The sequence below is a fragment of the Pteropus alecto genome, unplaced genomic scaffold (genome assembly GCF_000325575.1).
Source record: "Pteropus alecto unplaced genomic scaffold, ASM32557v1 scaffold94, whole genome shotgun sequence".
Lineage (NCBI taxonomy): Eukaryota > Metazoa > Chordata > Mammalia > Chiroptera > Pteropodidae > Pteropus > Pteropus alecto.
Genome location: NW_006437736.1, coordinates 1,003,401 through 1,015,318, shown reverse-complemented (window position 1 = coordinate 1,015,318; position 11,918 = coordinate 1,003,401). Strand labels below are relative to the sequence as shown.

The 11,918-nt window shown below is 53.7% G+C and overlaps 1 protein-coding gene across 8 annotated transcripts in view; it reads left to right on the top strand.

Moving 5' to 3' along the window:
* Positions 1 to 222: 222 nt before the first annotated feature.
* The window catches only part of LOC102879246 (apolipoprotein L6), a 25,895-nt gene continuing 14,199 nt past the window's right edge, over positions 223 to 11,918 (top strand). For 2 of the 8 annotated variants that reach the window (XM_025048696.1, XM_025048695.1), the window contains exon 1: positions 11,505 to 11,638. The gene's annotated coding sequence lies outside the window, so the exon portion shown is untranslated. Of the gene's footprint in view, positions 508 to 10,279; positions 10,404 to 10,682; positions 10,744 to 10,810; positions 11,031 to 11,504; positions 11,639 to 11,918 lie in introns of those variants that run through there. The other 6 variants (XM_015591520.2, XM_015591521.2, XM_015591522.2 and 3 more) reach the window with 6 other exon arrangements.

Below are 11,918 nucleotides of genomic sequence, written 5' to 3'. Positions count from 1 at the left end.
CCAGTTTAGCCAGGTCAGGAGTTTTGTGAAGCGATTGGTCAGGTATGAGGTCGGAATGTTGGCTTGGAGGAGATCAGGAATGACTTTGAACTTAAGAATTCGGTGGTGCAGCCCTGGAGAGGGGCTGTGGTTGTGGCTCGGGGTAGGGGAGGGGAGGGAATTCCTAGCATGTGGGATGAGTCAGCAGGGTCAGTTAAAATTAGTCACGTTGGCCCAGCACCGAAAAGCCAAAGGCGAACAGTGGTGCCAGCTCGTGTGGCAACCAGGGTTTGTTTCTCTGGGATTCTCTGGCCTTCCTGATCTGAACTACGGGGAGCTTAGAGCTGGAGCAGGTGCTCGGCCTGGCCTGGGCTCCCGCTTTGGGCCGTTAGAGCAGCATCTGCAGGTTTCCAACCTTGGCTGCAGGGGCGGGCGGGGGCGTGATATGATGCAGCTCCCCGGTCACCTTGGCTTGAGTGGTGTCGCCAGCCCCTCCTTCAAAGAGGCCTTCTTCACCAGTGAGACCAGGTAACAGACTCTTTCATTTCGTCCCTGAGGCAATATTCACAATTGTCCCTGTACACTAGATAATGGTTGTGTTTAAAAGCATGTATTATTCAGCAGGCCCTATCCAAGGCCCTACCTGCCATCTCCCCGCCCCTCCTACACACCCAGGCACCAACCTGGAGAGGAGGAAGTGTGGTGCTGGTTAGGGGTAGCGGGGTGATGGAGGGGGTGAAGGGGACCCTGAAATACTGAGCAGTTACTGGGAAAGATTGAGATCTGTGAACTAGCTCATCTAAGTCCCCCCAGCACCCCCCTATGCACACACACATACAGCAGTGTGAGGTGCTTATAAGCAGGAGGCAAAATAGTACAGTGCGTCCTGGAGCCAGACGACTGAGATTGAGCTCTGTCCTCGCTGCTTGCGAGCCGTGTGACTTCAGACAAGTTACTTCACCTTTCTGTGCCTCGGTTTCTTCATCTGCCGAATGGAAATCATAACAGTACCTGCCTCCTAGGGTGTGGTGACATTTAAAATAAGTAAAATCCCTAAAACTGTGCCTGGCACAGAGTGAGCCCTCAGTGCACGTGTGGGCTTCTGGTCTCGGTTATAGTTAATAAAGAAACCACATTTGATGAAAGAAACCGCCTTTAAAAAAAAAACACACACACATCTGGGTTGAAATGGTTAGAATGTTGACTCCATCATACGACTAATGAGCATGGTCCCCGACGGGCTGGGGGCCATGAGGTCAGGCCCCGTGTCGGTCTTATGATTTCTGTTGCCTGGTACAGGGCCAAGTTCACGCCGATAACAACCGCTGTGCCAGCCCCACTCGGCACCCACCGCTGGCCTTAGCGCCACCAGGCACGGCGCTAAGTCCTTCCTACGCTGCGGCTCGTGCCGTCCTCATGCTCACCTTAAGCGGGAGGTGCTTGATAAAGACTCGCTGGATGAGAAAACACCTCCCACCCCGGACCCGGTAGAGAATGGACGGAGAAGTGCTTTGCAAACTGTGAAGTGTGCAACTCGTGAGGATGCAAAACACTTAGGGCCCCTTCCCTGAGCATCGGGGGCCCCGTTCTATTGCTGGCTCGGCGGGGCGCCCGGGGGCGCACCCCTGGGTGGAGGCTGCCCCACTCCAGTCTCTGCCTCCACCTCCACGCGGCCGTCCCTTCTACGTGTTTCCGCGTCTTCTCCCTCCTGTCTCTTTTAAGGACCGTGTCGTTGGATTCAGGGCCCACCCTAAATCCGTGGACGATCTCATCGCCCGAGATCCTTAATCACACTGGCGAAGACCCTATTTCCTCATAAGACTACATTCTCAGGTGCCAGGGAGAAGGACTTGGACACAGCACTCTGGGGTCACCAGCTGACTCACTACAGATGGAGAAGCAGAGGCCCAGGGGAGAAGAGTTTAGCTTGGCACCCCGCAGGGCAGCCAACAGACAGCTTGCTCCCCCGGATGCTGGATACGAGGCCGGGGCTCTGTCACCACCCATGCTGCCCGGGGTCCCCGAGATTCTCTGGGAAAGTCTTCAGAGGAAAGCCATCTGGAGACCGTCCGGGCTTGGGGGAGCCTGTCTTCTCCCCACACAGAATGGCCGTGACGTGACCACGGCAGGGGTGCGTTCTCCTGGCTGGCTGCATGCCTGGGGTCTCAACTGGCGTGGGGCCCAGCTCTGGTGAAGAGCCCGTGTCACTCCTGCTCACGGAGTCCCTGCTCCCTTCTCCGCAGAGGCCAGAAGCAGCCCTGGACACGAGGGAGCAGGGAGAGGAATGAGGCCCCCTGACCTCGGGGTGGACGGGGCCAGTTTGCACAGGATTCGAACGGAGGAATCCGACACTAAATCTCACGCTGAGAGAGGCCGCAGAGCACAGTGGTTCGGGTTCTGGGCTCAGACCCCAGCCGTCTGGGCTCAGACCCCGGCACTGCCATGGGCTGGACATGTGGCCTTGGGCGCGTTATTCATTTCTCCCTGTCTCAGTGCTTTCCCTGGTGAAATACAGCAGACTGACCTCATGGAGAACGGAGTTACGGAAAGGATTAACCTAAGCACATAAAGCCATTATCACAGAGCCCATCGGACCGGGGAGAGATGGCGATTGTCAGTGGGCATGATCTGTGGGCGCCACTGACCACGAGCTCAAGCTAAAAATAAAATCAAATGTCAGTTGTGATCAAATTAACATAACTTCCTATCCCTCAGCTCTTCCTCGCTGGAAGAGTCTCCTTTCTTACTAGTTCCATTCAGCCGCAGGATTTTGCTTTTCTGTGCAAATCACAATTCAGGTCCACAGCCAGGGAATGGCCACGGGCCACGTGGAGCTGACCCTGGTTTTAAGAACTGTAAGAGAAGAAGGCGGGGGAGTCATCACCAGTCTCACACCATACACGTCAGTGCTGGTCAGGACTGTGGCACAGCAGAGGTCTTTTCTCCCCTTAATGAAACAACCTAAAATCGGGCTCTAATACCTGTCGCCAAGACAGAATCCTATTGTTTGACTTCGTCTTCTAATGCCTGATTGCCTCCCCACGGCAGTCAGAGCACAGATCTGGGGGGTCGGGCCCCTGGCGGGGGCTCTCGGTGCTGCTCGGGGCAGGAAAGGGGCGAGGGGCCTGCTCCCTCGCTCCCTCGGAAGACTTGGGCCTCCGCAAATGTGCCAGAGCCCAGCCAGCTGCCCCGCAGTCTGCATAGCACAGGCTGCCATGCGAGTTTGCTTGTTCTGTATCAAGCCCAATGCTTGCCTGCTCTCCCACGGAATTTCGGAATCCAGGACGAAGATCTAGAACTTCGCATGTGAAGCCGTGTGGGACAATCCTGCAGCCCAGGTTGACCTTCTCCGCGTGCAAACTTGGGTCCCCCTCCCCCGGCCCCCAGAGGCGCTTGCTCCTGGCCACATGGAGAAGCCAGATGCAGAGACAGAAAGAGCTGGTGGCAGCGTCTTTTCCTTCCCAGCAAAGTCACGCCCGGCAGCAATGACCAAGCTAAACCCCAGCCCCCCCGTTCTGCTGCTGTCCCTCAGCCTCGCCAGTCCTTCCTCTCTGTCCCCTCAAAATACGCTTCGCCCAAGGACTGAGCCTGGTGCTCTGCTCCTCTGCGTTGTCACGGAGAACAGGCCGGTCCGGTCACCGGGCTCTCTCCACCCGCTCTGGGCTCTGGTGCATTCCGTTTACTCCATCTCGCTAGATTGGAATGACCCGTACGGAGAGCTGTGGGATCCAGGTCACTTTGGGCCAACAAAGGTTCACTGGGCTCGCCATGTAAGGAGGAGGCCAGGGAACTAAACGTTGAAACAAGCCGCATTCAGAGACGGCAGTACGCTGATCGGCCCTGCAGCCGGGTGCTAACCACCCATTCCCCACACCCTAAAGGGAGAACAGGGAAAACCTTTCAGTCAGTCTCCTCCCGCACAACATAAAATCACCCATGCCCTACAGCTAAAACCATAGGGAACATGTGGACCAAAGACCGAGAACTACCAGCAAGCCCTTCCCGTTACATATTATCTTTCCTCGCTGTCTGTCCACGTCGTCAAAGGAAAATGGGTAGAAGAAGGCTCTCAACGGTGATTCATAGAAACTGAGGATGATAAATAAACTGAATTCCTCGTGGAGAGAGACAGAGGGACAGACAGACAGAGACAGAGAGAGGCCACCAGGAGGGATCGGTTTGCAAGCTCACGTTCGCTGGTCCGGGCAAGTGCGCTAAGGGCTTCTGGGATGCGCTCTGCGGGAGGAGGACTGGGAGCTAGACAGTCCTCAGTTCTAACCCAACCCTCGCACTCGGTAGCAGTGTCAGACACTGCCCCTCGGGTAAGCCTCAGTCTTGGAAACTGCACGTTGGGCTTGTGCTCCCCGCCTCTTAGAAGGACCCAGGGGATAAAACGAGGCGATCCGTGAAATGCTCTGTGATGTTGTGATTTAGAACAAGAAATACATATTCGGTCTTCGACCCCTGTCCTGCCACAGGGCTCCTAAAACGCTCGGTGTTTCCTCAGGTGAGAGCGATAAAGGTGTCGTGTGTTAAGTTAATAAGGTGACTTCTAGAATGCCCCCGCGTCACGTGACGGAAGGGGCTGGCTGCCAGCGGAGCCCTCCACGTGATGAGAGGGTTGGGCATTTCAGTCCTGCCCCCCACCACCTCCAGGGAGGGGAGAGGGCCTGCAGATTTGAGTTTAGTCTCCAAAAGTCAATGATTTAATCGAACGTGCCTTGTAATGGAGCCTCCATAAAAACCTGGAAAAGCCGGTTTGGTGAGCTTCCAGGCTGGGGGACACCTGGGGGTGCTGGGAGTGGTGGGCTCAGGGAGGGCACGGAAGCTCTGGGCCCTTTGCCCACACCGTGCCCTGTGCATCTCTGCCATCTGGCTGTTGCCGGGTTATACCGTTTTATAATGAACCAGCCGTCTAGGAAGTCAAGTGTCTCCTGAGTTCTGTGAGCTGCTCTAGCAAATTACTTTAACCCAAGGACGAGGTCGCAGACACCTGCCACCTCTAGCCAATCAGTCAGAGGCACTGGTGGCAACTGGACTTGTGACTGGCACCTGAAGTCGGGGCAGTCTAGGAGGACAGAGCCGTCAACCTGCGGGATCTGAGGTTGTCTCTGGGTCGAGCATGTCGGCATCGAGCTAAATTTTAGGACACCCATCTGGTGTCAAAGCGTTGCTTGGTGGTGTCGGGGGCCAGGGGGGAATATGACACTGGAAGTGGGTGCAGAATCAATCGTATGCTCCCAGCACAGGGCTCCACGTGCGATGGTGTGTGCTTGGCAGTTCCCGTGCCTCCAAACCCACAATCACAAACGTCTTTTCTTCCAGTGCGAGGTCTGAGAAGGAAGGGGAACATCCCCTCAAGAGTTTCTCAAATCGCCCATGAAAGGCGGGTCCTTTGTGTATAAAAACAGTAACAGTGATGAGTACCTGATGACAATCTTTACGACTGTCAGGATAGACTCATTCGGTCCTTACAGGAACTCTGAGAAGTGGGTGAATGGTGCTGGCGGGCTGTTAGGACACGCAGCCAGGGCCTGGAACCCAGTGGTCCAGGGGCCAAGCTTGGTGCCCCTCCCTCCCCAGGGACCGCTGCTCCCCGCTTCACTCCCTTTCCCCCAGCACAGCTATGGGGGCAGGGACGGGACTTCAGGGTTTGGCAAATCGCGCTCTCTGGGCAGCGTTTGCTAAAACTATCCTTAAATGCCACAGCCAGGGAGAAGGGAGAGATTCTGGGAATCCAAGGATTTCGGGGTCAGAGTGCTCCTCAGGGCCCCTCCCCATCCCTGGCGATCGGCACTGCCCGAGCCTGATTTCTGCCGCCAGAGGAGCACAGGGCTTTTCAGTCGGGGCTGTGCCTTGGGATTATTATAACCTTGGGCCCAAAGCGCCTGCTCCAACCCAGCCAGCTGACTTGGCCGTGCTGACTTTCCTGCTGCCAGCTGCCTCCGAGGGGGTCGGAGAGAAGCCGGTCAGCAGCTTGGCTGTGTTCCAGGCGCAATCCCAGAGTCCCCGGCAGCTCTGGGGGAGAGGGGGAGCGCCTGTGTGCAGCTCAGCCCTGGCCCAACAAGCCCTCAGAGAGCAAAGAGCAGCATGCTCTATGGGACACATAAAATGTGCCGCCTTTACCGTTTTTAAGTGTAGTGTTTGGTGGCAGTAAATACATTCGCGTGGTGTGCAAACACCACCACCGTCCATCCACAGAGCTGTTTTCATCTCACAAAACTGAAACTCTGTTAAACAATAACTCCCCACTCCCCCCTCCCACAGCCCCACGCAACCACGGATGGACTTCCCGTTCCTGTGACCTTGACTACAGCAGGGAGCTCACGCAAGGGGAGCCACCACACGGTGTTTGTCCTTCTGTGTCTGGCTTCTTTCGCTGAGCATCACATTTCCAGGGTTCCTCCACGTTATAGCACGAGTCAGAATCCCCTCCCTTTTTAAGGCTGAATAACGTTCCAGCGTATGTACAGACCACATTCCGTTTCTCCGTGGACACTGGGGTCCCTTCACCTCCCAGCTATTGTTTTGAACATGGGTGCACAAATATCTCTGAGATCCCGCTTTCAATTCTGTCGGGTAGATACTCAGAAGTGGTATGGCTGCATCGCATGGTCATTCAATTCTTAATTTTTTGAGGAAACTCCATACTGTTTTCCACAGCAGCTGCACCAGCTTACACGCCCACCAGCAGTGCACAAGGGTTCCGACCACTCCGCATCCTCACGAACGCTTGTTGTTTTTACTGTGTTTTTATAATAGCCGTCGTAATGGGTGTGAGCTGTTGGGGGCAGGGTCGTGTGTGACAGGGCAGCTCTCCGCCTGCTCATCCCCGGGACACGAGATCCTGGTGACCCCAGCAGGGGTGGGACAGGATGCCGCCTCACAGGCTCCTGTACAGAAATAGTCCGTGTGCCCTTTCCTCCAATGACCAGGACACACGAATCCACAAACTGGTGGGCAAGAGCGAGTGCTGCCCCTTACAATTCCACCGCTCGCCCCCAAATTTTGCTGCCCATTACGTGACTGGAAGCTCTTCTCATCTAGAAGGTTTTGCTTAGTACCCGAAGGAGGAACCCTTCCCCCTGTTTACCCAGTAATCGTCAAATTGGAAAGTGTGAGCCGGCCTTAAAAAAACAATGACACGTGCAGCCTTACTGAGAGGATTCAGTGCCACACGATTCTCTCCGTGGCTTCCAGGTTACGGAGCTGTGCAGCCGGCTACTTCATTCCAGAACACTTTCGTCACTCTCAAAGAAACCCCACACCTTTAGCAGTCACTCCCCACTCCTCCCTCCCCCCACCCCCTCCGGCAACCCCTCGTTTATTTTCTGTCTATACATTTGCCTGTTCTGAACATTTCACATAAACGGAATCATACAATATGTGGCCCTTTGTGTCTGGCCTTTTCCACTGAACATAATGTTCTCGAGATTTCGCCTCCTTTCCGAGCATGCATCAGTATTTGGTTCTTTTTTATTGCCAAGTAATATTCCATTGTAGGAACAGACCTTGTTTCATTTATCCATTCACCAGTTGATGGACATCTAGCCTGTTTCCACTCTCAGCCTGTTACGGACAGTGCTGCCGTGAACACTCCCGTACAGGTTTGTGTGTGGACAGATGTTTTCAGTTCTCTTGGGTCGGTCCCCAGCAGTCCAATCCCTGGGTTATCTGGTAACTCTCTGTTTGTTTGACACAGCAAAAGGCTGCATTTATTTAACAGAATCCTCACCGTTTTAGACCCCAATCCATTTTTCTGACTTTTTTAAATTGAAGGGAAATACACATAACATAAAATTAACTATTTCAAAGGAAACGACTCAGCATGTAGTGCATTAATAATGTTGTGTAGCCGTCACCTCTATCTAGTTCCAAAATGTTTTCATTGCCCCCCAGAGAAACCCCCTCTCCGTGAAGAGCTACCTTCCATCCCTCTCGCCCGGCCCTGGCAATCACCAGTCTGCCTTCTGTCTCTATGAATTTACCTGTTCTAGACAGTTCATGTATAAACAAAATCATACAATATGTGACCTTTCATGCCTGGTTTCTTTCACATAGCATAATGTCTTTGCGGTTCATCCACATTGCAACATGCGCTAGTATTTATTCCTTTTTATGGCTAATACTCCATCGTACGCATATGCCATGATTTATGATTTACGTATCCATTTGCCAGGCTGTTGCCCAGAGTGGCTACGCCATTTTACTTTAAGCTGGCCTTTTTCTTTTAATTTTTAAAAATTGTGGTAAAATACATGTAACATAAAACTGACCATCTTAACCAAGTGTGCAGTTCAGTGGTATTAAGTACATTCACGCTGTTGGCGAACTGTCCTTTTTTGAGCTCCTGAGCCATGAGGCAAATAGACGAAAAGAGAATTATGTTGTTGGCAAAAGTGGCCAGCCATATCCATCAAAGGGAAGTAGCTTGCCTACAGGCACCGGATGCAGGCAGTGGACCCGTGCCCACTTGCCCTACGATGGCCAGGAGGAAAGGCTCCTGGAAGGTTACCAGCACCTGACTCGGGAAGACGGGAAGGTTAGGCTCTTCCGTCTGCAAAAAGGACTCAAACTTGCTGAGGAGCTGGCTGAAGGCACAGGGATGGGGAAATGGGGAGTCGTGAATACGCACCATGACCTTGAGCTAATTCTTGTAAAGCCCTTGGATCAGCACCTGGCACCTGGCATGCACTCAGTAAATTACAGCTGTAATGATCACTACTCATATTATTACTACTATTTTCCTGAAACTGGTAATAATAATATTGATACCAATGCCAGGAAAAGATTATAACCAAAAGATTGTAACTTTTTGCTTGCCGTGTCATGGAATAATTTTTCAGCATTTTCCTTCCTTCGCCTCTTCATTCTCTTCACTATTAGTGGTTAAATTTACTACTCAGGCCATAGATTTGTGACTGTCAATAAGAGTTATGATAAATGAGAGAAGGCAAGAGGCCCTGGATTCACAGCCCGATGGCTCCATTGGGTAAATCCGCTGCCAATCATTGGGCGTGAATTCAGGGTCCCGCCTCTTAGAGGGCAGTGTGTGCTTCCAGTGCTTCTCCTGGGTTGTCCTTGTAAGGGAGGCATTTTTTAATCCTATACCTGAAAGGAGGGTGTGTGTGTGTGCGCGCGCACGTATATGTGTGTGCATGTACATGTACGCTCACGTGTGTGTGTGTGTGTGTGTGTGTGTGTGTGTGTGTGTAGGGGTGGGTGTGTTGGGCAAAAGAAAGACGGGATGCAGTGGACGATGTGTGTGTGTGTGTGTGTGTGTGTAGGGTGGGTGTGTTGGGCAAAAGACGGGATGCAGTGGACCCCTTTGCTTTTGGCCTTTTCTGGGAAGAGCGCCCCCTTCCTGCCTCTCCTCCACGTGTGAGGTTCTGGTGAGTGGACTAACCGACATACCTCACCTGCATGCCCACTACCCGGTAACGGTCCCCCCCAAATTCACACGCTGGAATCCTGCACCCGATGTGCAGGAGGCATTAGGAGACGGGGCCTTTGGGAGGTGATGAGGTCATGAGGGTGGAGCCTCACGAATGGGATTTAGGGCTTTTATAAAAGGGACCCCACAGAGCCTCTTGGCCCCTTCCTCCGTGTGAGGGTACGGCGAGAAGGTGACGGTCCCCAAATAAGAGGGGCCTCACCTACGGGACCCGACCACACTCACACCCTGCTCCCCAACATCCAGCCTCCAAAGCTATGAGAAATCAATGTCTGTTTGGCACAAGCTGTGCAGTCTGTGGTATTTTGTTACGGCATGTTGACATACAAACGCCCAAACCCATAGAACATTCTTATTAAAAAGTGTATTTTAGTCAAACAGGGGATCCCCTTGGAGGCAAGATCTCAACAGACTGAGAAAAATGCTTGGGAGGAAATAACAGTTTTCGGTTTCCTTTTTGCTTTCGAGATTAAAGAGGGAACCTAAGGAAGATTCCATGAAGTGGGGACTGGATTCCAGGAGAGTTAAGGTTACTGCTTTCTCGAGGGTGGTCATGCTTCAGAGGGAGTGGCCTGCAAAGGGGCATTTCAAAGACGTGATTACCTAGAGGCCGGGGGACCAGTGGACAGGGTTTGCTGAGGGCAAAGATAAGCCTTTCTCTAAAGCGGTTGTGAGCCTGGGGCACGGCTATGCACTGCGACCTTCCCAGTTAGGGATGCATAATCAGATCACCCTGTGGGGTTAGGACCCCTTTTTTAGTTCCCAAGCAGCTTGAATGGACTGACACACTCCAAATCACAGAGCCGGGCATGTGACCTTAGCTAGACCAACCAGATTCTCTTGCAGGAGCACATAACTTGCCTGGACAGGAAGGGAACATGTGGCCGAATCATCTGATGTCCTGAGCATCCCGGCCAGGCTGCCTGCTTCCCGTTCTTTCCTGGGATGGTCCTTCTGCTGTACCTTTGAGGTTAGAGCCACCCCAGGGCTTTCCAAATGTTCTTAAGTTTAAATTTAACCCGAGTTAATCTCTACCGCTGTGTTCAAAGAATTTAAAATTACAACCCCAGGGGGCCCAGAGGCGTGGATAATCAGCCCAGTTGACTCTAAAGCAGCGTTTATCGGCCAGGCCCAGGGTCGGGGAGGGGACGCCCGGAGGTTCTGACTTCCGGCAATCGGGGTAGTTAACTCGATGGGTATTCATTCCAGTTAGGTTACAAAAGTGAAAACGGTGCTTGTTTATTCACAGGAGGAATTCTCTAAACCCCCCCGATGAGTGTACCTGGGATATTTTTGAAATCCTTCCCAAGGTACATAGTTCTCTTTATCTGTAAATTGTCCTTCCTCCCTGACCTCTTTTGTCTGTGGCTAACCCAGGGCGCTGAATCACCCAAGGAATAAGCAAAGGACCACAAGTCCTCAGGGGAGGGGAGAAACGGATATGACCTACGGACGTGCCCACCGCAGGAGCAGGAGCGTGGCGCAGAGTCTGGGAACACAGGCAAATGGAGGGACACGTCGGAGGCAACATCCCAACTGCAGCTCCTCCCCGTCGTGGCCAAACTGCGGCCCGACGTGGCACGAAAGGACCCAGTGGGTGAAGAAGGCAGCTGGGACAGAGAGGGCTGGGCCGGGGCAGGACACCATGTGGCTGGTTAGGTAGAGAGAGGGCCTGAGACACCCCCTCCCTGTGCGTGGAGACAGGGGTTCTACAGAAAGTCACCTCCCAGGGCGATCTGGTCGTGGCGGGGAGTCACGCCCGCGGGCCTGTCGCCGTAGTAAAACGCCTGTCTTTGCCTTCAGCACGCCCCGTCCAGTTTTTGTTTCGTGCATGTGGGTTAAGGCACCTCTGACACAAGCGGGAGCCGCCCTCAGGTGTGCAGAGTCCTGCTGCCCGCCCTGCGATGCAGTCCGGCCCCGCCTTCTCCCTCCTTCCCGTCCTCGTCCTCAATACCGAACGCATAAAAGAAGCTGCGAACCTGTTGTTCTCCAGAGCCTTTGCGTTCTCGGGCCCCGGCATTTGCCGTCAGTTTTTTGGCGCAAATAAACTTGCATAAATTTTTTTTTACAGGTGTGGATGTTTCTTCTGTCGACATCCCTCCTCCTCGGCCCTGTCCAGTCCTTCCTCGCCCCCACCACAGCTCTCCAGGGCCTGAGCAAGTCATGGGAGAGGGCTGAAGACTGAGGGCTGGGGACCTCCGAGAGGTGGGAGCCTGTCCCCAGGGCGGGGGGTGGGAGGGTGCAGGTGTGGCTGAAATCAGAACACCTGCCGGCCGCTCCTCCGAGCTGAGGTGGCCCCACGGAGCCGGCAGGGAGCAGCCTTCAACAGCAGGAGGCAGTGGACTCCCGTGGGAAGGCGGGACAAAGGAGGCCTCAGTGCACGCCAGTAAGACCGCAGGGGGAACGACACAGGGACCTGCGGTCAGAGGCCATCTTGGAGCACAGCAAACCTTTAAGGGAAGAGAAAAGGCCCTGACAGAAAATT